This window comes from Schistocerca gregaria, unplaced genomic scaffold, assembly GCF_023897955.1.
Source record: "Schistocerca gregaria isolate iqSchGreg1 unplaced genomic scaffold, iqSchGreg1.2 ptg000800l, whole genome shotgun sequence".
Taxonomy (NCBI): domain Eukaryota; kingdom Metazoa; phylum Arthropoda; class Insecta; order Orthoptera; family Acrididae; genus Schistocerca; species Schistocerca gregaria.
The window spans coordinates 300,657-322,765 of NW_026062168.1; the positions used below are offsets into that span (position 1 = coordinate 300,657).

General features: G+C 41.2%; 1 non-coding gene across 1 annotated transcript; it reads left to right on the plus strand.

Annotated features, from left to right (window-relative positions):
• The first annotated feature begins 21,497 nt into the window (after positions 1 to 21,497).
• Trnat-ugu (transfer RNA threonine (anticodon UGU)) lies at positions 21,498 to 21,572 on the plus strand. Its single transcript has one exon. It is a non-coding gene; the product is annotated as a tRNA-Thr (tRNA).
• Positions 21,573 to 22,109: the final 537 nt, after the last annotated feature.

Below are 22,109 nucleotides of genomic sequence, written 5' to 3' on the forward strand. Positions count from 1 at the left end.
ATTCGATAACGAATGACGAAAACAAACGAATTTCTCAGGTTTTTACCTCGTTTGAACACTTTTCACATTCTCCCGAACAACGCTGCAGCTAGTCCACCTTTTAAGCAAAATCTTAAGCTCCTAGCTCCTGTCCAAATCGCCAAAGCTAGCTAACAAATCAATAATCGATAACCAAAACGTGAATTGTACTACTTCTTACTGGCTATTACATAAACTTAGAAGGTTTTACGGTGTTCTACTATGGTGCTTTTAGCGTCTCCGCATACCGCAGCACATGACATAGCTTTGCAGACGATAAGTACAACCGTTTCAGAGAGAAGAGCGGCCTATGTGACGATCTGGCTTAAAGTTGATTTGCTAACAAATGACGAAAACGTGCGGATTTTTTCAGCTTATTGCTACATATGAACACTTTTATCACTTTCCCGTGCAACTCAGCTGCTAGTCCTCCTTTCATGCAAAATCTTATGGTCCTAGCTGATGCTCAAGGCACCAAATTCGGCTAAAAAGGCAATAATCGGTAACTAAAACTTGAATTGTACTACTTCTTACTGGCTATTACATCAACTTAGAAGCTTCTTCTGTGTTCTAGTATGGTACTTTTAGTGTCTCTGCATACCGCAGCATGCGACATCTCTTTGCTGACGATAAATGTAACCATTTCAGAGAGAAGAGCGGCCTATGTGACGATCTGGCTTCATGTTGATTCCATAACAAATGACGTTAACGGACGGATTTCTCAAGTTTTTACTACATATGACCACTTTTCACATTCTTCCTTGCAACGCGGCTGCTACACCTTCTATCATGCAAAATCTTAAGGTCCTAGCTCATGTCTAAGGTACCAAAGCCGGCTAAAAAATCAATAATCGTTAACTAAAACTTGAATTGTACTACTTCTTACTGGCTATTACATCAATTTAGAAGCTTCTTCTGTGTTCTACTATGGTGCTTTTAGTGTCTCTGCAAATCGCAGCACGCGATATAGCTTTGCAGAGGATAAATGTAACCGTTTCAGAGAGAAGAGCGGCCAATGTGACGATGTGGCTTTAAGTCGATACGATAACAAATGACGAAATCGGACGGATTTCTCAGGTTTTTACAACATACGAACACTTTTCCCATTCTGCCGAGCAACGCGGCTGCTAGTCCTCCTTTCATGCAAAATCTTAAGGTCCTGGGTCATGTCCAAGACAGCAAAGCCGGCTAAAAAGTGAATAATCGATAACAAAAACTTGAATTGTACTACTTCTTACTGGCTATTACATCAACTTAGAAGCTTCTTCTGTGTTCTACTATGGTGCTTTCGGTGTTTCCTCATACCGCAGCATGCGACATCTCTTTGCCGACGATAAATGTAACCATTTCAGAGAGAAGAGCGGCCAATGTGACGATCTGGCTTCAAGTTGATTCCATAACAAATGACGAAAACGGACGGATTTCTCAAGTTTTTACTACATATGACCACTTTTCACATTCTTCCTTGCAACGCGGCTGCTACACCTTCTATCATGCAAAATCTTAAGGTCCTAGCTCATGTCCAAGGTACCAAAGCCGGCTAAAAAGTCAATAATCGTTAACTAAAACTTGAATTGTACTACTTCTTACTGGCTATTACAACTTAGAAGCTTCTTCTGTGTTCTACTATGGTGCTTTTAGTGTCTCCGCATACCACAGCACGCGACATAGCTTTGCAGACGATAAATGTAACCGTTTCAGAGAGAAGAGCGACAAATGTGACGATCTGGCTTTGAGTCGATTTGATAACAAATGACGAAAACATGCGAATATTTTTAGGTTTTACTACATATGAACACTTTTATCACTTTCCCGTGCAACGCAGCTACTAGTCCTCCTTTCATGCAAAATCTCATGGTCCTAGCTCACGTTCAGGGCCCCAAAGCCTATTAAAAAGTCAATAATCGATAACTAAAACGTGAATTGTACTACTTCTTACTGGCTATTACATAAACTGAGAAGTTTTTCCAGTGTCCTACTATGGTGCTGTTAGTGTCTCCGCATACCGCAGCACGCGACATAGCTTTGCAGAGGATAAATGTAACCGTTTCAGAGAGAAGAGCGGTCAATGTGACGATCTGGCTTTAAGTCGATTCTATAACAAATGACGAAAACGGACGGATTTCTCAGGTTGTTACAACATATGAACACTTTTCACATTCTCCCGTGCATCGCGGCTGCTACACTTCCCTTCATGCAAAATCTTAAGGTCCTAGCTCATGTCCAAGGCACCAAAGACGGCTAAAAAGGCAATAATCGATAACTTAAACTTGAATTGTTCTACGTCTTACTGGCTATTAAATCAACTTAGAAGCTTTTTCAGTGTTCTACTATGGTGCTATTAGTGTCTCAGCATAACGCAGCACGCGACATAGCTTTGCAAACGATTAATGTAACCGTTTCAGAGAGAAGAGCGGAGAATGTAACGTCCTGGCTTTAAGTCGATTCGATAACAAATGACGAAAACGGTCAGATTTCTCAGGTTTTTACTACATATGAACACTTTAACACATTTTGCCGTGCAACGCGGCTGCTAGTCATCCTTTCATGCAATCCCTTAAGGTCCTAGCTCATGTCCAAGGCACCAAAGCCGACTAAAAAGGCAATAATAGATGACTAAAACTTTAATTGAACTACTTCTAACTGGCTATTACAAAAACTTAGAAGCTTCTTCTGTGTTCTACTATGGTGCTTTTGGTGTCTCCGCATACCGCAGCACGCGACATACCTTTGCAGACGATAAATGTAACCGTTTCAAAGGAAAGAGCGGCCAATGTAACGATATGGCTTTAAGTCGATTCGATAACAAGGCACCAAAGCCGGCTAAAAAGTGAATAATCGATAACGAAAACTTGAATTGTACTACTTCTTACGGGCTATTATATCAACTTAGAAGCTTCTTCTGTGTTCTACTATGGTGCTTTTAGTGTCTCCGCATACCGCACATATCGACATAGCTTTGCAGACGATAAATGTAACCGTTTCAAAGGAAAGAGCGGCCAATGTAACGATATGGCTTTAAGTCGATTCGATAACAAGGCACCAAAGCCGGCTAAAAAGTGAATAATCGATAACGAAAACTTGAATTGTACTACTTCTTACGGGCTATTATATCAACTTAGAAGCTTCTTCTGTGTTCTACTATGGTGCTTTTAGTGTCTCCGCATACCGCACATATCGACATAGCTTTGCAGACGATAAATGTAACAGTTAGAGAGAAGATCGGCCAATGTAACGGTCTGCCTTTAAATCGATTCGATAACAAATGACGAAAACGGGCGGATTTCTCAGGTTTTTACTAAATATGAACATTTTTCACATTCTCCCGTGTATTTCAGCTGCTAGTTATCCTTTCATGCAAAATCGTAAGGACCTAGCCCATGCCATGGCACCAAAGCCGGCTAAAAAGTCAATAATCGATAATTAATACTTGAATTGCACTACTTATTAGTGGCTATTACATCAACATAGAAGCTTCTTCTGTGTTCTACTATAGTGATTTTAGTGTCTCCGCATACCGCAGCACGCGACATAGCTTTGCAGAGGATAAATGTAACCGTTTCAGAGAGAAGGGCGGCCAATGTGACGATCTGGGTTTAAGTCGATACGATAACAAATGACGAAAACAGACAGATTTCTCAGGTTTTTACTACATATGAACACTTTTCACATTCTCCCGTGTAACTCAGCTGCTAGTTATCCTTTCATGCAAAATCTTAACGACCTAGCTCATGTCCAAGGCACCAAAGCCGGGTAATAAGTCAATAATCTATAACTAAAACTTGAATTGTACTACTTCTTACTGGCTATTATATCAACATAGAAGCTTCCTCTGTGTTCTACTATGGTGATTTTAGTGTCTCCGCGTATCGCATCACGCGACATAACTTTGCAGACGATAAATGTAACCGTTTCAGAGAGAAGAGCGGCCAATGTACGTCTTGGCTTTAAGTCGATTCGATAACAAATGACGAAAACGGACATTTCTCAGGTTTTTACTACATATGAACACTTTATACATTCTCCCGTGCAGCGCGGCTGCTAGTACTCCTTTCATGCAATATCTTAAGGTCCTAGCTCATGTCCAAGGCACCAAAGACGGCTAAAAAGTCAATAATCGAAAACTAAAACTTGAATTGTACTACTTCTTACTGGCTATTACATCAACTTAGAAGCTACTTCTGTGTTGTACTATGGTGCTTTTAGTGTCTCCGCATGCCGCACCCAGTGACATAGCTTTGCAGACGATAAATGTAACCCTTACAGAGGGAAGAGCGGCCAATGTGACGATCTGGCTTTAAGTCGATTCGATAACAAATGACGAAAACGGCCGGATATCTCAGGTTTTTACTACATATGAACACTTTTCACATTCTCCCGTGTAACTCAGCTGCTAGTTATCCTTTCATGCAAAATCTTAACGACCTAGCTCATCCCCAAGGCACCAAAGCCGGGTAAAAAGTCAATAATCTATAACTAAAACTTGAATTGTACTACTTCTTACTGGCTATTACATTCTGTTAGAAGTTTCTTCTGTAATCTACTATGGTGCTTTTAGTGTCTCCGCATATCGCATCACGCGACATAGCTTTGCAGAGGATAAATGTAACCGTTTCAGAGAGAAGAGCGGCCAATGTGACGATCTGGGTTTAAGTCGATTCGATAACAAATGAACAAATACGGCGAATATCTTAGGTTTTTACTACATATAAACACTTTTATCACTTTCCCGTGAAACGCAGCTGCTAGTCCTCCTTTCATGCAAAATCTTAAGATCCTAGCTCAGGTCCAAGGCATCAAAGCCGGCTAAAAATTCAATAATCGATAACTAAGACGTGAATTGTACTACTTCTTACTGGCTATTACATCAACATAGAAGCTTCTTCTGTGTTCTACTATGGTGCTTTTAGTGTCTCCGCATACCGCAACTAGCGACATAGCTTAGCAGCCGATAAATGTAACCGTTTCAGAGGGAAGAGCCGCCAATGTGACGATCTGGCTAAATGGCGATTCAATAACAAATCACGAAATGGGCCGGATTTCTCAGGTATTTACTACATATGAACACTTTTCACATTCTCCCGTGCAACGCGGCTAATAGTCCTCCTTTCATGCAAAATCTTAAGGTCCTAGCTGCTGTACAAGGCAACAAAGCCGGATGAAAAGTTAATAATCGATAACCAAAACTTGAATTGTACTACGTGTTACTGGCTATTACATCAACTTAGAAGCTTCTTCTGAGTTCTACTATGGTGCTTTTAGTGTCTCCGCATACCGCACCCAGCGACATAGCTTTGCAGACGACAAATGTAACCGTTTCAGAGAGAAGATCCGCCAATGTGACGATCTGGCTTTAAGTCGATTTGATAACAAATGATGAAAACGAACGGATTTGTAAGGTTTGTACTACAAATGAACACTTTTTCACATTCTCCCGTGCAACACAGCTGCTAGTCCCCCATTAATGCAAAATCGTAAGGTCCTAGCTCGTGTCCAAAGTACCAAAGCCGGCTAAAAAGTCAGTAATCGATAACTAAAACTTGCAACGTACTACTTCTTACTGGCTATTACTTCAACTTAGAACCTTCTTCTGTGTTTTACTATGGTGCTTTTAAATTCTCCGCATACCGCATCACGCGACATAGCTTTGCAGACGATAAATGTAACCATGTCAGAGAGAAGAGCGGCCAATGTTAGGATCTGCCTTTAAGTCGATTTGATAACAAATGACGAAAACGAACGGATTTTTAAGGTTTTTACTACAAATGAACACTTTTCACATTCTCCCGTGCAACGCGGCTGTTAGACTTGCCTTCATGCAAAATCTTAAGGTCCTAGCTCATGTCCAAGGCGCCAAAGCCTTCTAAAAAGTCAATAATCGATAATTAAAACTTGAATTGTACTACATCTTACTGGCTATTACATAGCCGAGTAAAAAGCCTAAAACCGATAACGAAAACTTGAATTGTACTACTTCTTACTGGCTATTACATCAACTTAGAAGCTTCTTCTGTGTTCTACTATGGTGCTTTTAGTGTCTCCGCATATCGCAGTACGCGACATAGCTTTGGAGACGATAAATGTAACCGTTTCAGAGAGAAGAGCTTCCAATCTAACGATATGGCTTTAAGTCGATTCAATAACAAATGGGGAAAACTGACGGATTTCTCAGGTTTTTACAATATACGAAAACTTTTCACATTCTCCCGAGCAAAGCGGCTGCTAGACTTAGCTTCATGTAAAATTTTAAGGTCCTAGCTCATGTCCAAGGCACCAAAGACGGCTATAAAGTCAATAATCGATAACCAAAACTTGAATTGTACTGCTTCTTATTGGCTATTACATTAACATGGAAGCTTCTTCTGTGTTCTACTATGGTGCTTTTAGTGTCACCGTATACCGCAGCACGCGACATAGCTTTGCAGACGACAAATGTAACCGTTTCAGAGAGAAGATCCGCCAATGTGACGATCTGGCTTTAAGTCGATTCGATATCAAATGACGAAAACGGTCGGATTTCTCAGGTTTTTACTACATATGAACACTTTTCACATACTCCAGTGCACACGGATGCTAGTCGTCCTTTCATGCAAAATCCTAAGGTCCAAGCTCATGTCCTTGGCACCAAAGCTGGCTAAAATTTCAAAAATTGATAACTAAAACTTGAAATGTACTGCATCTTACTGGCTATTACATCAACTTAGAAACTTCTTCTGTGTTCTACAATGGTGCTTTAGGTATCTCCACATACCGCAGCAGGCGACATAAGTTTGCACACGATAAATATAATCATTTCAGAGAGAAAACGGCCTATGTGACGATCTGGCATTACGTCGATTCGAAAGCAGATGACGAAAACGGTCGGATTTCTTATCTTTTTACTGCATATCAACACTTTCCACGTTCTCCCGTGCAACTTGGCTGCTAGACCTCCCTTCATGCAAATTCGTAACGTCCTACCGCATGTCCAAGGCACCAAAGCCGGCCAAAAAGTCAATAATCGAAAACTAATACTTGAATTGTACTGCTTCTTACTGGGTATTACATGAACTTAGAAGCTTCTTCTGTGTTCTACTATGGTGCTTTTAGTGTCTCCGCATGCCGCAGCCCGCGATATAGCTTTGCACACGATAAATGTAATCGTTTCAGAGAAAAGAGCGGCCAATGTGACCTTCTGGAATTAAGTCGATTCGATAGCAAATGACGAAAACGAGCGGATTTCTCAGGTTTTTAGATATGAACACTTTTCACATTCTCCCGTGCGATGTGGCTGATAGACCTTCCTTCATGCAAAATCATAAGGTCCTAGCACATGTCCAGTGCATTAAAGCCGGCTAAAAAGTCATTAATCGGTAACTAAAAATTGAATTTTACTGCTTCTTACTGCTTATTACATCAACTTAGAAGCTTCTTCTGTGTTCTACTATGGTGCTTTTAGTGTCTCCGCATTCCGCAGCACCCGACATAGTTTTGCACACGATAAATGTAACCGTTCAAAAGAAGAGCGGTAAATGTGACTATCAGGCATTAATTCGATACGATAGCAAATGACGATAATGGGCGTATTTCTCAGGTTTTTACTAGATGTGAACACTTTTCACATTCTCCCGTGCGATGTGGCTGATAGATCTCCCTTCATACTAAATGGTAAGGTCCTAGCTAATGTCCAATGCACTAAAGCCTTCTAAAAACTCAATAATCGATAACTAATGCTTCAATTGTACAGCTACTTACTCGCTATTACATCAGCTTAGAAGCTTCTTCTGTGTTCTACTATGGTGCTTTTAGTGTCTCCTCATACCGCAGCACGCGACATAAGTTTGCAGACGATAAATGTAACCGTGTCAGAGAGAGAACGGCCAATGTGACGGTCTGGCATTACGTCGATTCGAAAGCAGATGACGAAAACGATCGGATTTCTTAGGTTTTTACTGCACATGGAAACTTTTCACATTCTCCCTTGCAATGTGGCTGCTAGACCTCCCTTCATGCCAAATCTTAAGGTCCTAGCTCATGTAAAAGGCACCAAAGCTGGCTAAAAATTCAATAATCGATAACTAAAACTTGAATTGTACTGCTTCTTACTGGCTATTTCACCAAATTAAAAGCTTCTTCTGTGTTCTACTATGGTGCTTTTAGTGTCTCCGCATACCGCAGCACGCTACATATCTTTGCAAACGATAAATGTAACCGTTTCAGACAGAAAACGGCCAATGTGACGATCTGGCATTACGTGGATTCGAAAGCAGATGTGAAAACGGGTGGATTTCTTAGGTTTTTAGTACATATGAACACTTTTCACATTCTCTCGTGTAACGTGGCTGCCAGACCTTGTTTAAAGCCAAATCTTAAGGTAGTCGGTCATTTCACTGGCACCAAAGCCGGCTAATAAATCAATAATCGATAGCTAAAACCTGAATCGTACTGTTTCCTACGGTCTAATTACATCAACCTAGAAGCTTCTTCTGTGTTCTAGTGTGTTGTTTTTAGTGTCTCTGCATTCCTTAGCACGCGACATAAGTTTGCAGACGATAAATGTAACCGTTTCAGAGAGAAAAGCTGCCAATGTAACGCTCTGGCATTACGTCGAATTGATAGCAAATGACGAAAACGGGCTCATTTCCTAGGTTGTTACTACATATGAACACTTTTCACATTCTCTCGTGTAACGTGGCTTCTAGGCCTCCCTTCATGCAAAATCTTAAGGTCGTCGGTCATGTCCAAAGCACCAAAGCCGGATAATAAGTCAATAATCGATTACTAAAACTTGAATTTTACTGCTTCTTACTAGCTGATTACATTAACTTATAAGCTTCTTCTGTGTTTTACTGTGTTGCTATTACTGCCTCCGCATACCGCAGCACACAACATAAGTTTGCAGACGATGAAGGTAACCGCTTCACAGAGAAATTTTAAATTGTATGTTTGTGTCTACTGCCTGCTCATATTGTTTAAAGCAGGTTGCTCTAAATGCCCAGTGGATCTGATTCCCTTGATACCCATTCTAAACAATCTCGTATTGGGAATGACCAAGCTCTGCTTATACTTATAGTCTGGAAGGTCGACATATCTTAGACAGTAAAAAATGATGGTTAAATATGTCCACTGAGTATTCCCATATACACTGAAGTTAGCTTTGAACAACAAATTATTAATTGGCCACCTACTCTTGACCCAATAGCTACTAAGATCTTTCACTGGTGAAAGAGGTGACGACGTTGTTACGTCCTTTTGATGCTTCTGTAGTTTGCTGAGAATGATGTGATATAATTGTGCCTTGTGATTTTCTATGGAGTTCCAGAGTAAGTTCTGCACTGGTGCAGGACATTCATTCTTGCTGTTCTCATTCGAGGCAATCCTCTATTCTGAATCTCAAGCACCAGAGGATTAGAAACAGCAATGGAACCTCTGTCTTCCTGGCTGTCCACTATTTGAAAGTGCTGTGGTTGACAGTCTCTTCTCATTGTGCAGTGCTTTTAGATTATTGTAAATGGATCAACTGCAATGTTTAGAACATCTCATTCTAAACTTTCTAAAGAACGAGACTTTTCTGTCACGACCACTTTTTGTGTGAGGTGATAAATACCAGTAATTTGGTTATATTTTGGGAACCTAATGGTGACATACATTAGTGTCTTTGTAAATTAATGGAACTGGATTTTTCCTGAGGTCGGCAGTTTTCCGAAGATCGGCGTTTTTCCCGAGGTCGACGTTTTTCCCAAGGTCGGCGTTTTTCCCCGAGGTTGGCCTTTTTTCCCAACGGCGGCGTTTCCCCCTGAGTTCGGCGTTTTCCCACGATGTCGTCCTTTTTTCCCGAGGCCGGCGTTTTACCCCGAGTTCGGCGTTTTTCCCCCGAGGTCGGCGTTTTACCCCGACGTCGGCGTTTTACCCAGGGGTCGACGTTTTTCCCTCGAGGTCTGCGTTTTTCCCCGAGGTCGGCGTTTTTTCCGTAGGTCTGCGTTTTTGCACCGAGGTCGGATCGGCGATTTTTTCCCCAAGGTCTAGAAATCTATCGATGTATTGAAAATCCTAAGTATTTTCATGTATATCGAACTATACTGATATGTCATGTCATCTTGAAACATATATCCGACCACTAGATATCGGTATTTATCGATATAGCGATATATTTCGATATATCTATTTATTTCGAGAAAAGTTTTCTTAGGGGTACAGATTTATTTCGAGACGTCCATTTTTTCCCATTATCGATTCATTTCAATATATCGACTTATGTCGAGGCACACATTATATCGAGATGTCGATTTATTTCGAGATATCTATCTATATTGAGGAGTCCATTTATTTCGAGGTATCGATTGATTTCGAAGTATCCGTTTATGTCGTGATATCGATTTATTTTGATATACCGACACAAATCTGGTTGCCTATATATTTCGAGGTATCGATATATTACAATGTATCGGTGTCCATCAGATATCGATTCTTTTCTAGATATCGATATATTTCAAGAATCCTCTATATCTCAAGTAATCCATTAATTTCTAGGTATCGTATTTTTAGAGATATCTTTATATTACGAGGTACCAACATATTTCAAGATATCGATAGATTTCTATACCTCGATTTATCTCGAGAGGTCCTTGAGTTTCGAGATATCTATCTATATGGTAAGCTGAAATGCATCTGGATGTCGATATATTTCGGGATATCGAATCATTTCGACGTAGCAGTCTTTTGGAGGTGTCGATTTATTTCGAAGTTTCGATTTTTTCATGGTGTCGATTTATTTCGAGGTTGCGATTTATTTCGGGGTGGCGATTTATTTATAGGTGTTGATTTACTTCGAGGTGTCGATATATTTCGAGGTGACGATATATTTCGACGTTACTTGTCGACTGCATCAGCTTAGGACCTATTTCGTACAGAGTGGTGCGACTGCATACCTCAGAAGGCGACATTAATATCCAGACGACGAATGTAAACGTTTCCGAGAGAAAAGCGTCCAATATGACGAATTGGCACTACGTCATTATGAAAACAAATGACGGAAACGTGAGGTTTCTGCCACTCAAAGTGCTGCCAACTTTCACCCCACCCCCTCCTCACTCTCCCCAGTCGTGGCGATCAGCTGGTGTGATAGAAATGGACACAGGAAAGTAATAACGTTCCATGAAATCCCATTCTAGGGACGTTCAAGGGTAAATGTTCCAGACGGTTTATTTGCATTAAGACACGCATACTGGACATCTACAATGTCACATCTGCCAGATTGTTTCTATTGTCAGCAGTGGAAAACAAAACAGCGTACTGAAAAAGCCATAGTGAGACGCGGATTTTGGTAGACGAAATAATAGGAATACTCTAGCCACTGATAATGATGATCTAATGAGAATTCTGGTATTGTTTTGAAAGATGCATTTAAATATGCATTGAACGTAGCTCCAAATTATTTTGAGAATTATAATTGCGGTATGATGAATCTACATTGGAGATTTGGTAATGCAAAACATTTCGATCTGAGAATACTTTACGTGATAGAACGGCATTGACCTTGTGTGTCATTAGGGTAAAGTTAATTTGCCGCCATTACAATAAAATTTATCCGCCATTAACATAAAATCTATTTTTCAGCGCACTTCAATAAGGACTCACTTCAGATGATTGGACAATTAAAGAGAACTCAAACCGTTATTTTAATAGTATTCGTAGGTCCAATGCAGCATTTACCGTGGACAGTCCCTCAGCCAAGACTGGCAGTTTTATGTAGGGACCACTACTTTAAAAAAGCACTCCATGTTCAGGCCACAAGTGGCCAATCAGGACCATCCGACCGCCAAGTCATTCTCACTGAGGGTGGAGGAGGAGCTGGCTCTCCCACTCGTTGTGGTAGTTTCCTTTGACTGGAGCCGCTACTATTCGGTCGAGTAGTTCCTCAATTGGCATCGCAAGGCTGAGTGCAACCCGAAAAATGCCAACAGCGCATAGCGGCCCGGATGGTCACCTATCCAAGTGCCGACCACGCCCGAAACTGCTAAACTTCAGTTATCTGACGGGAACCGGTGTATCCACTGCGGCAAGGCCGTTGCCCCTACCGCTTTTACATGATATTTTTGATCGTAGATCAGGTCTGATGGCTGGAAAGAATGGACGTTAACCATGTTATGCACATTTATATTTTCACTACGTCGACACAGCTGGTCCAATTTCGACCACAGGTGATGGTAGCCATAATGATCGAGCCAAGCATCCTGTGTACATTAGTAGCACCCATGTGTGTGGGGATCACAGCATTCGTGACATTTAAATTTGTTACTTCTTTGCTACTATATTCGCAATAAATTTTGCAGACAGTATCCGCATATGACGCTGAATGTACCTACAAAATTATATCATTGTACGACATATGTTTCAGGAGATACGTCATAAAAACTCAGGACAAGGCCAGACGCTGCATAGTACGGACGTGGACGCACAGCTGTAAATAAATGCCTGGTCAACACCAAGCTTTTCCGCTTGTCATCTATAAAGATAAAAAATCCCCAATATTGTCCACCAGCGTATTTTTGAAAAACCTTTATTTTGTCATTCATTTTTTTTCCTGTAAAAATCGTAAAAGCCGTGCATCATTGTGTTTTTAAAAATCGTTTCGTATTGTCATCTCTTTTTATGTATTTTAAACCATCTATCGCTTGTGTAACCTGTGGCTACAAGTCCATTCCCTTTATGGGGTAATCGAAATAATGAACAACGGAAAAAAGTGTGGGTCAATTTCTTCCTCATTTTTCGGAACTTCTGATAATAGTAAATCGTTGGCTCTTTGAGGGCGTGGTAGGTACATACAAGAGATTAGTGTAAGATTAGAATTTGGGCTAGATACGGTGCCAGGAGGTTCTGTTTCTATCTGGCTAGCTTCAGAGTACTTCACCATCTACTAAGTGATGCGTTTCATTGTGAATTGTGTGTTCTGTGCTAGGTCTACCCTTTACTCCACAATGCTGTTCCTTCGATGCTATTAAAACCAGGATGTTATCAAAATATATGCACAGTGGCAGACTGGAGACTGCAGAAATATTTCCAGTGGTGGGGAGGGGGGAAGGCGCGTCGGGGCTGGAGTGCATGATTCTGAAACTGGCACTCTGTGTACAAATCAGCTGGTCAGTTACGAGGTGCATCAAGCTACAAGACCCTAACTCTATAAGCGCTACAACTGGTCAAAGCTAAGGTTTAGCAGTATTGTGGAGAATTCTTATCTGGAAGAGTATGAGTACACTGTAACGAATAAAAACTCTTCACTCCAGATTCCAAGGATGGTTAGGGGCGATGGGTGAAAGCGCCCTTTTGCCTATCCTCCCCTACCCACCTCCTCCCCTCCACCTCCCCATCCACTCCCCTCCCCCTCCCCTCCCCCTCCCCTTCCCCCTCGCGGACGCCAATGGCTGGCCCGTTCATTTTGAGAACATCAGAGCTGCAGTAACCTTTCTGAGAAACTGTTCTAGAAGTCCGTGCACGTCAATCTTACCACTCAGAACAGCAGTGGGAATGTCGGTTATCGCAGAAACAACTGGTTTTCGGCTCTTATCAGTTTCCCGGCCTTACTTTAACCTAATTGTTAAAGCCCGTCACAATACCAGTTCTTGTAAAAACCGATTTTCAGTCTTTTATTTACATTATTTCCTCTTGTAAACGTAGAAATCAAACAAAGATTAAAAAATTTTTACTTTCTCAGTTTCTTGATAAATGGAATCAAAACGTCAAATACGTTTATGATGACCTGCAGCCGTCCAGAACGAAATTAGAATTATATTAATACCGTCAGCTGCTCACGAGTGTCGATATATATCAACGGGGACAGGCGACAATGTGTGCCTGTCTGCGACTCGAACCCGGGATCTCCTGCTTACATGGCAGGCGCTAGGCCCATCTGAGCCACCGAGGGCACAGACGATAGTGTGACTGCAGGTACTATCTCGCGCATGTCTCTCGCGAGACTCACATTCTCACCCTGCATGTCCACACACTACATTTGTAGTGTCCCACACCAACACACTCATTACTCGTGGAACACATTCTTACCAAGTCCCGTAACAGTTTGGGGAATACTTGTGCATCTTCATAGAAGAAGGTCATGGCTGGTATTGCCAGAACCATATATTTATATGGATATGGACATGTCTTCCACGAGGAATGAGTGTGTTGGAGTGGGACTCTACGACTGTAGTGTATGGACATTCAAGGTGAGAATGTGAGTCTCGCAGGAGGCGTGCGCGAGATAGTCCCTGCAGTCGAACCATACACTGTGCCCTCGGTGGCCTAGATGGATAGAGCGTCTGTCATTTTAGCAAGAGATCCCGGGTTCGAGTCCCGGTCGCGGCATACATTTTCACTTGTCCACGTTGATATTTATCAATGCCTGCGAGCAACTGACGGTATTAATATAATTCTAATTTCTTTAAATTAAATAGTCCAATAAAACTTTGTCCGATGTTCGCTGCTTCTCTCAAAATATAGCGAGTGCTTCTATACTACAGAAAACTGCCAGTATTATCCTACTGATTTTAGTTTTTAGAACTCTGCTCAAAAATTATATTGAAATCGGTTATCACAGCACTATGCGGGCATTACGAATAGTCCAGCGATAAAGAGTGAAAACTGCGGCAGGAGAACTCTCTTTTTCGCTTTAATTTCTCTGTTAAGGGCTAAAAGCAGATAACGGCATACTACGTAGACACAGGCAGCAGATCAGGCACTTTCTATTTTTATCCCGAACTATGAATGATTTGTAAAATTTTAACTTTTTTCCTTGTATGATGTCGCAAGTCGACCAAATCGACCATTGTGCTTCAGACGTACTGCATATCGTAAAATACTTCCAGGCTTCCAGATGGTGCCATTCTGCGTTACAACTGACGTTCGACAACAGCGAGAAACTGCGTCCATTCTCGCGCTCTGCTTGTATAACAGGCACAGTATTGTCTCGGCAATGTTGGACCAATTCATTTGTTGCTCGTTTCTATCAGCAGTGTTATTAAAATGGCATACATCACTTTTCCCATTTTTTCTGTAATAACGCAGTATTTCAGAGCTATGGAAATCTTACGAATAAAAATTACTCGTCTTTTTTAAAAAAGGTTTATTTGAAAACTAAAAATTTTACTATGACAGCTGTGGCTAATTGGTATATCTGTCTTTACATGGTTATCAGGAAAAAATAAAAAGATACTTGTTATAACCGAGGGCAAACAAATACCGAAAGAAATCGGTTATTCAGAACTAAAATACCCATGTCGTTTTAACTGATCGGTTTTTCTATCTCTAAACTGCAGTGTCGCCACAGAAGAGTGTGTCGTTCCATCAATGTCCATAGCAACTTTGAGATATGTAAGTGTTTATGCGCAATACCGGCAAATGGAAACACGATGAGGTAATAAGCACCTGAGCGATAGAATTTATTTCACAGTCAGAAAAGTCGAGTGACAGACAAGACTGAATCACTGTAATAGAAATTATATGGAAAGCTGTGTAAAGGAAAATTTCCAGTTCTTTCGTGGATTCCAAAATTGAAGCAAATTCCGGGACATCAAGGTGACATAGTCTTATACGGATAGTATTCCATGACTAACGTAATTGGCCCACATACTGTACTGGTATACTGATAATATTACACTACTAAGGTAATTTACCTGAAATAATTTACAAACATGTTACTATAACATTCGCTACTACTCATTACGCTAATTGACCTTCAGCCATTAAGCGCAAGCGCAGATCTCAGTTATGATACGTGCGCCATCCAAAAATTTATCAAGGTGGTAACTCAACACAACTACAAACGATCATTGTGTGCAAAATAAATAGAACACCTCATAAGAAGAACATGACGGGTTTGAATCATTCCCACCGCAAAGGATGAAAAATTCAGGCTTGCACATAAGACCACTTGATAACTAACCAGAAATTCAGATTAGTTGTAGCTTCGGTGACAATCGCTTTTTTACATTTTCCCCGTAAACTAGATAATTATGAAACGTAACAACTACTCTAAAATATCTGCAGCAACGGACTTGCCGCGGAGGTTGCATCGGATCACGTGAGATCACCGAAGTTAAGTGCATTGTCGGGCGTTGAAGGCACTTGGATGGGTGATCATCCAGGCCGCCATGCGCTCTTGCCATTTTTCGGGGTGCACTCAGCCTCATGATGCCAATCGAGGAGCTACTCGACCCAATAGTAGCGGCTCCGGTCAAAGAAACCATCATAACGACCGGGAGAACAGTGTGCTGACCCCCGCCCCTCCTGTTCGCATCCTCCACGGATGATGACACGGCGGTCGGATGGTCCCGTCCCAGTAGGCCACTCGTGGCCTGAAGACGGAGTGCTTACAAAGCAAACTACTCTCCAGTGGATGGTCGTACTACTGAGACCTTGATGCCTGGCATCAATAACAGATGGCAGCACAAGAGGTTGGCTTACGCCTACTGCCGAATTTTGCGATCTGTCGTAAGCCTGCGTAAGTACGTGGGGCCTTCCGTCTTAAGTGCAAGCATATCCATTGCGTTTTCTGCCGCGCGACTTGGGTGGAATGTTTCATTATTTCTGAAATATTATAGAAATGTTTTTCGTTGTATATCCTCACCATCGGTACTGAATTTACTGTAAAATTACTTGCTCACTTTTCGGAACTTCCGTTCATAGTAAATCGATACTATTTGAAGCCGTGGTGGACACGAGTCTAGTGTGCTTCACCTTCAGCACCTTCTGTGTCAGTCTCGGTTCCTATGTCGCTGATTTCACAACGAACAGTTCGTTGTCTACTGAGTATACTGTCTGTTGCACGACACTATCCCTCCCACGCTGCTAAATGTAGGTCGTCGGCAAAATATGGCTGCAGTGGAACAAGGGCGTCTGCAGAAATTTCTCCAGCAGGTGGTGGTGGCATTGTTAGTGGTGTGTGTGTGTGTGTGTGTGTGTGTGTGTGTGTGTGTGTGTGTGTGTGTGTGGAGGCCATTACTATGAAATTCACACAGTCCAGACCGCAAAGGAAAATAAACCTTGAGATTTGGAAAGGGTGTTGATCTTATACCGCGTATACTGCATATTTCGAAATTCCACCTCTAGGGGGGATACACAGGAAATGAAAGGATTTTTGAAACATGTAGCTGTTAAGGTAATTTTGAAGCTAGGCAGACGAAAATTTGTTTCTGGTTTCTAGGTCAGAAATAAAGAAATATGTGTTCCAGTATTATTGGGAATTTAACCTCTATGAGGTGAAATAGTGGATGAACATTTTATTTTGAGATAAATAGTTATGGAAGAACTATGGAAGTATTTTTAGGGCTAAATCTACGAAAATTGGTATTTGACTTCAAGGTTACAAATAAGAAAACACGTATTTTCGTGTTTTTGGAAGTTCAACCCCTAAGGGGATGAAATAGAGTGAGCTGGTGCGTTTCTGGCGCCAGTTTCCGTCGATCGTTGTTTCGATCTTTGAGTCGTGGTCCAGAGGACACTGCTCCCTAAGCGACTGTAGTAGCTCTCTGTGCAGCCCAACATCGGGCTTACCGCGCTTACACTGGACACAGTTGCCAACAAATCGCCTGCCATCGCCATATAGGTTGGGCCAAAACATGTGTTCCCGAACTCTGTTCAAGGTCTTGTAGAACCCCAAATGATCCCCTATCGCCGAATCGTGGAAATATCTGAGTGCCATGCTAACTCGTTCCTGTGGAATACAGACCTTCCCTTCACCACGGTTGTCTTCCCCTTTACACAAGACCCCACCCCCCGTAGACCTCGCCATCCGCCAACTGCTGCCGAATCGGTCCCCACCCGGGGTCCTCGGCCTGTTTGCCGGCTAAGTCGCAGAAGAAGCCGGGAATCTCAGAGAGAAGGAAATTCACCCCAAGATCCGGCTCCACGTGGCCCTTGCCTTCCCCAGACTCTGCCGCGAACATACGGCTGAGAGCGTCGCCAATTCATTGTCTCTGCCACTAATATGCCGAACCTGGAGATAAGTCTTGTCATCTTAACTTCGGTATGATTTTTAGCGATCTTATTAATCAAAGTTTAATGGCTGGCACTGGCCAAGTAACTCACGGAGGCTCATTGGTTTCAGTCCAGTTGTATTGCTCACCTGTTCTCCAGATAAGGTTGTGTAGTTTATGTCTCAGAAAAGTGTCTGCCCATCATGTGTGTTGTGTTAGAGATAATTGGCAGCGGTCGACGATAGCATACAGGGAGCAGAGCACCACGGCGGCAGAGAGATATTTAAGGCCATGTCCTCTCCTTTACATCTTGGGTTATGTTGTCACTTTTGCGTGATTCCATCTTTCCGGTGCTGAACTATAGCATCCAAAGTTCAATTGCATTGCCAAGTTGAGTATATTTCTATGTCATTCTGTGCCTCGTGGATCTCTTGTATTGATTTGAATCCTTGGTCTGCTCGCGTCTATCGCCAATTCACACGAAATATTGAAGCAACCTTATTTTAAGGGTATTGTCATATAGTCATGTTCTAGAATATTGTTGATTAATCAACTGAGTAAGTAAATTTGAAGGTCCGTTTGGTCGAAATTAAAGGACCCCCTTAAATGTTTTAGTCACTTTTATATAGTTTTGTTTAGGAAAGTTGGCTATCCGAACGTTAAATTTCTGTATTCTTACGCTTAATCTGTTTCTCCCCTGATTGCAAGTAGTGAGAGTTCTGCTATGAATTTTATGGACATTTGTGCTATTTAAGTAAAGTTTTACCTAAGTATTTTTACCTAGTCATATTCAAATTTCAAGTTTTAAGGGTCTCGTTCCACTTAACGAAATTTATTTATTATTTGTCCAACTGATCTGGCCTTGTAAGGCAGTCTCCTCTATTATTGTGATTGTGATTTTGTAATGCTTTTGATTGTAATAAAATATGTAGCAACTACAACGGATTACTATTGTGATTTTGGTGTGTCACTACCATACCCCATTTCATAGAGGATGAAATGTTTCATGAAATATATGAAAACCTGTTTATGATACATTCAACCATTAAGACGGGTGGAATATAGGATGTAATGTTTTATGAAAGTATTTCAGTGCGAAGGAATTTTTAAAGCAAAATCTATGAAAATTGTGTTATTGAAAAATACGTGTTTCACTGTTTTTGGAACTACAACCTCCAAGAAGGTGCAATAGGGGCACAGGTTTCACTGACCCATAGCCTTCCAGCCCAACCTGCAAAGTATACGGACTTGAAATTTGTGGAAGGTGTAAATCTTACGCTGAAAGCGTCATTTAAGAAGAGATTGTTCGAAATTTCACTCCTAAGGAGGTGAAATATGGGTTGAAAGTTTTTTTTTTTAAATATGTCCCTATGTCGCTATTGAAGCTATAACTACAAAACTACGAAAATTGACATTTGGTGTCTCAGACAAAAAACAAAAAAGAAACAGGATTTTAGCATTTTCCGAAATTCTTCCAATGGGGGATAAAATAATTAGTGAAGGTTTTTTGAAAATAAATCATTATTAAAGAACTACTGAAGCCTTTTTATAGCTACATCTATGAAAATAGGTACTTGACATTTCGGTTGGATGTAAAAAAAATGTGTTTCGTGGCTTTTGGAAATTTATCTGACTAATAGAGTGAAATAGGGGATGAAAAGTTTTATGAAATATTTCACTATGAAAGCATTTTTAGAATTAAATGGATGAAGATTTGAATTTGACTCCTCGGTTTTAAATAGAAGAATACGTGTTTAACTGTTTTTGAAAACCCAACCCCTAAAGGGTGTGAGATGTTTCAGAAAAAGGTTCATTATGAAAGCATTACTAAATATATCAGACAATTCATATTCGGCTAATGTGTTACAATTTTTAAAAACTACGTGTTTTTCTGGTTTTGGAACTTCGAGCATAAGGGGATGAAAATTTTAATGAAATATTTATTGCGTTATATTAAAATATTTTAAATTTGCATCTATGAAAACCGGTATTTCACTTCTCAATTAGATATAAAGAAATATGCGTTAGGGAATGAAAGACTCTACGGAGATATCACCACAAGAATACAAAACGGCTTGATTAACAAAAACCTTGGACTCCAGCTGTCAGCATTGCTTTTTGGTCATTCAGTAAAAGACCATGCTTCAACGGCGTTAAGTTTAGAAAGTTTAGAAAGTGTTGCAGTTTATAAAAGACATAAAAAAACGATTAAAGAAAAAATTCTTTGCAGACCATGAACGGTCTACGCAAGTAAAGAAGCGGATGATAAGCTAGCTCTTTATGCAAATGAGTTGGTCAGTTTAAGTTCCGAGACATGTCATGCAGCAGGAACGGAATCCTATAGTTGCTACGATTGGCTAAAGGAAAAGTTTTGCAGAATCACGCAAAATCACTCCTGCAAGTGGCTGAGAATCTCGTAATGAATAAAAATTCTGTACTGAGAATTCCAAGGTGGGAGATGCAAGATTCCTCCCCCCCCCCCTTCCCCCTCCTCACAATGCTATCCTTCTTTACCTACAGAAAAATAAATAAATAAATAAATAAATAAATAAAACTAGAGAAATTTCTACTGTGAAACTATTTGCATACAAGAGAACGACCCTTGAAATTTAACTCTTCAAAGTTTTAAGCCCTGATCATTCCGGATATTGATCAGAAAGTGTTAATCCACCTGTGAAACCTGAGTATATAATCCCTGTGACATTTGATCAACGGTGTTCCATAAGGACAGGTTCTCATTCAAAACGTTCGAAAATTCAATTTCTTTGTAGTTGCAATTTTTAAAGGTGTACTTGTCTAGACCCTTGGAACGGAAAGGTTTTTATTTTTTTAATCCGTGCTTTACAAAAGTTTCTACAGCCCATTGTTTGAAGCAGTGTCATGGCTGCCATGAGCCGCGCGGGGTACCCGCCATGTCTCCAACGCCTTGTCACTGTTCGCGCGGCTCCCCCCGTTGGAAGTTCGAGTCCTCCTTCGGGCATGGTTGTGTGTGTGTTGTCCTTAGCATAAGTTACTGTAAGTAGTGTGCAAACATACGGACTGATGGTTCAAATGGCTCTGAGCACTTTGGGACTTAAGATCTCAGGTCATCAGTTTCCTAGAACTTAGAACGACTTAAACCTAACTAACCTAAGGACATCACACACATCCATGCTCGAGGCAGGATTCGAACCTGCGACCGTAGCGTTCGCGTGGCTCCCGACTGAAGTGCCTACAACCGCTCGGCCACATCGGCCGGTCTATCATGTGTTCTAGAAGAGCTGTACGGTCGTCAGTGGCGCCTGTTCTTTCGAGAACAGTTACTATCTTCATATCTATGGTTAAACGTTTCCCAGCCATTGACCTTCGTCTGTGCGAATGCGCACAGGCTGCCGGAACTCTTACGGGAATCGTCACCTTAGTGTGAGCCAGTAATGAGTGGATGGACAAATACCTATTAAGTACATTACGTAATCGGATTGTGGACGGTTGGGGATGTGAGTCTCACGGGAAGCGTGCGAGGGATAAATTCCTGCAGTCGTGCTGTTCATTTGTGCCCTCGATAGCTCAGATGGATTGAGCGTCTGCCTTGTAAGCAGGAGATTCTGGGTTCGAGTCCCAGTAGGGGCACACTTTTCAGCTGTCCCCATCGAAGTATATCAACAACACCTGTAGGCAGCTGAGGGTTTCAATTAATTATCAGTTGTGAAGGTGATTCGATGAACCCTTTACCAGGCACTTAAATGTGTTTTGCAGGGTTTCCATACAGATGTAGATGATAACTCGTCCCGTGTCGCACGTGCTCAAAAGGATTCATACTGCCGAATGCATGCAAACATACTCACCGAAAATACGGGCGAATATCAAGTGCAGGCTGCCAAGTGCTGCATATCCACCTTAGACAGGTCGGCTTTTCCTGCCAAGAAGAACAGGAAGTTGCTGTCTAGGAACAATCAGAGCTAGAGGAAGGGTTGATAAATACTCTTTGAATTGCAGACTAAACGTAAATAACGAAAATACATTTTTGGTAAAAATTGGTCAAAACATAATCGTTTGCCCTCCGTAATGGATTAGCTGTTTTGAATATTGAAAATCTGACTCCAGATTCGTTTTCAGCGACATTAAAAATATATATGTAACACTCAGTTCATGCAAATCGAAGTAATA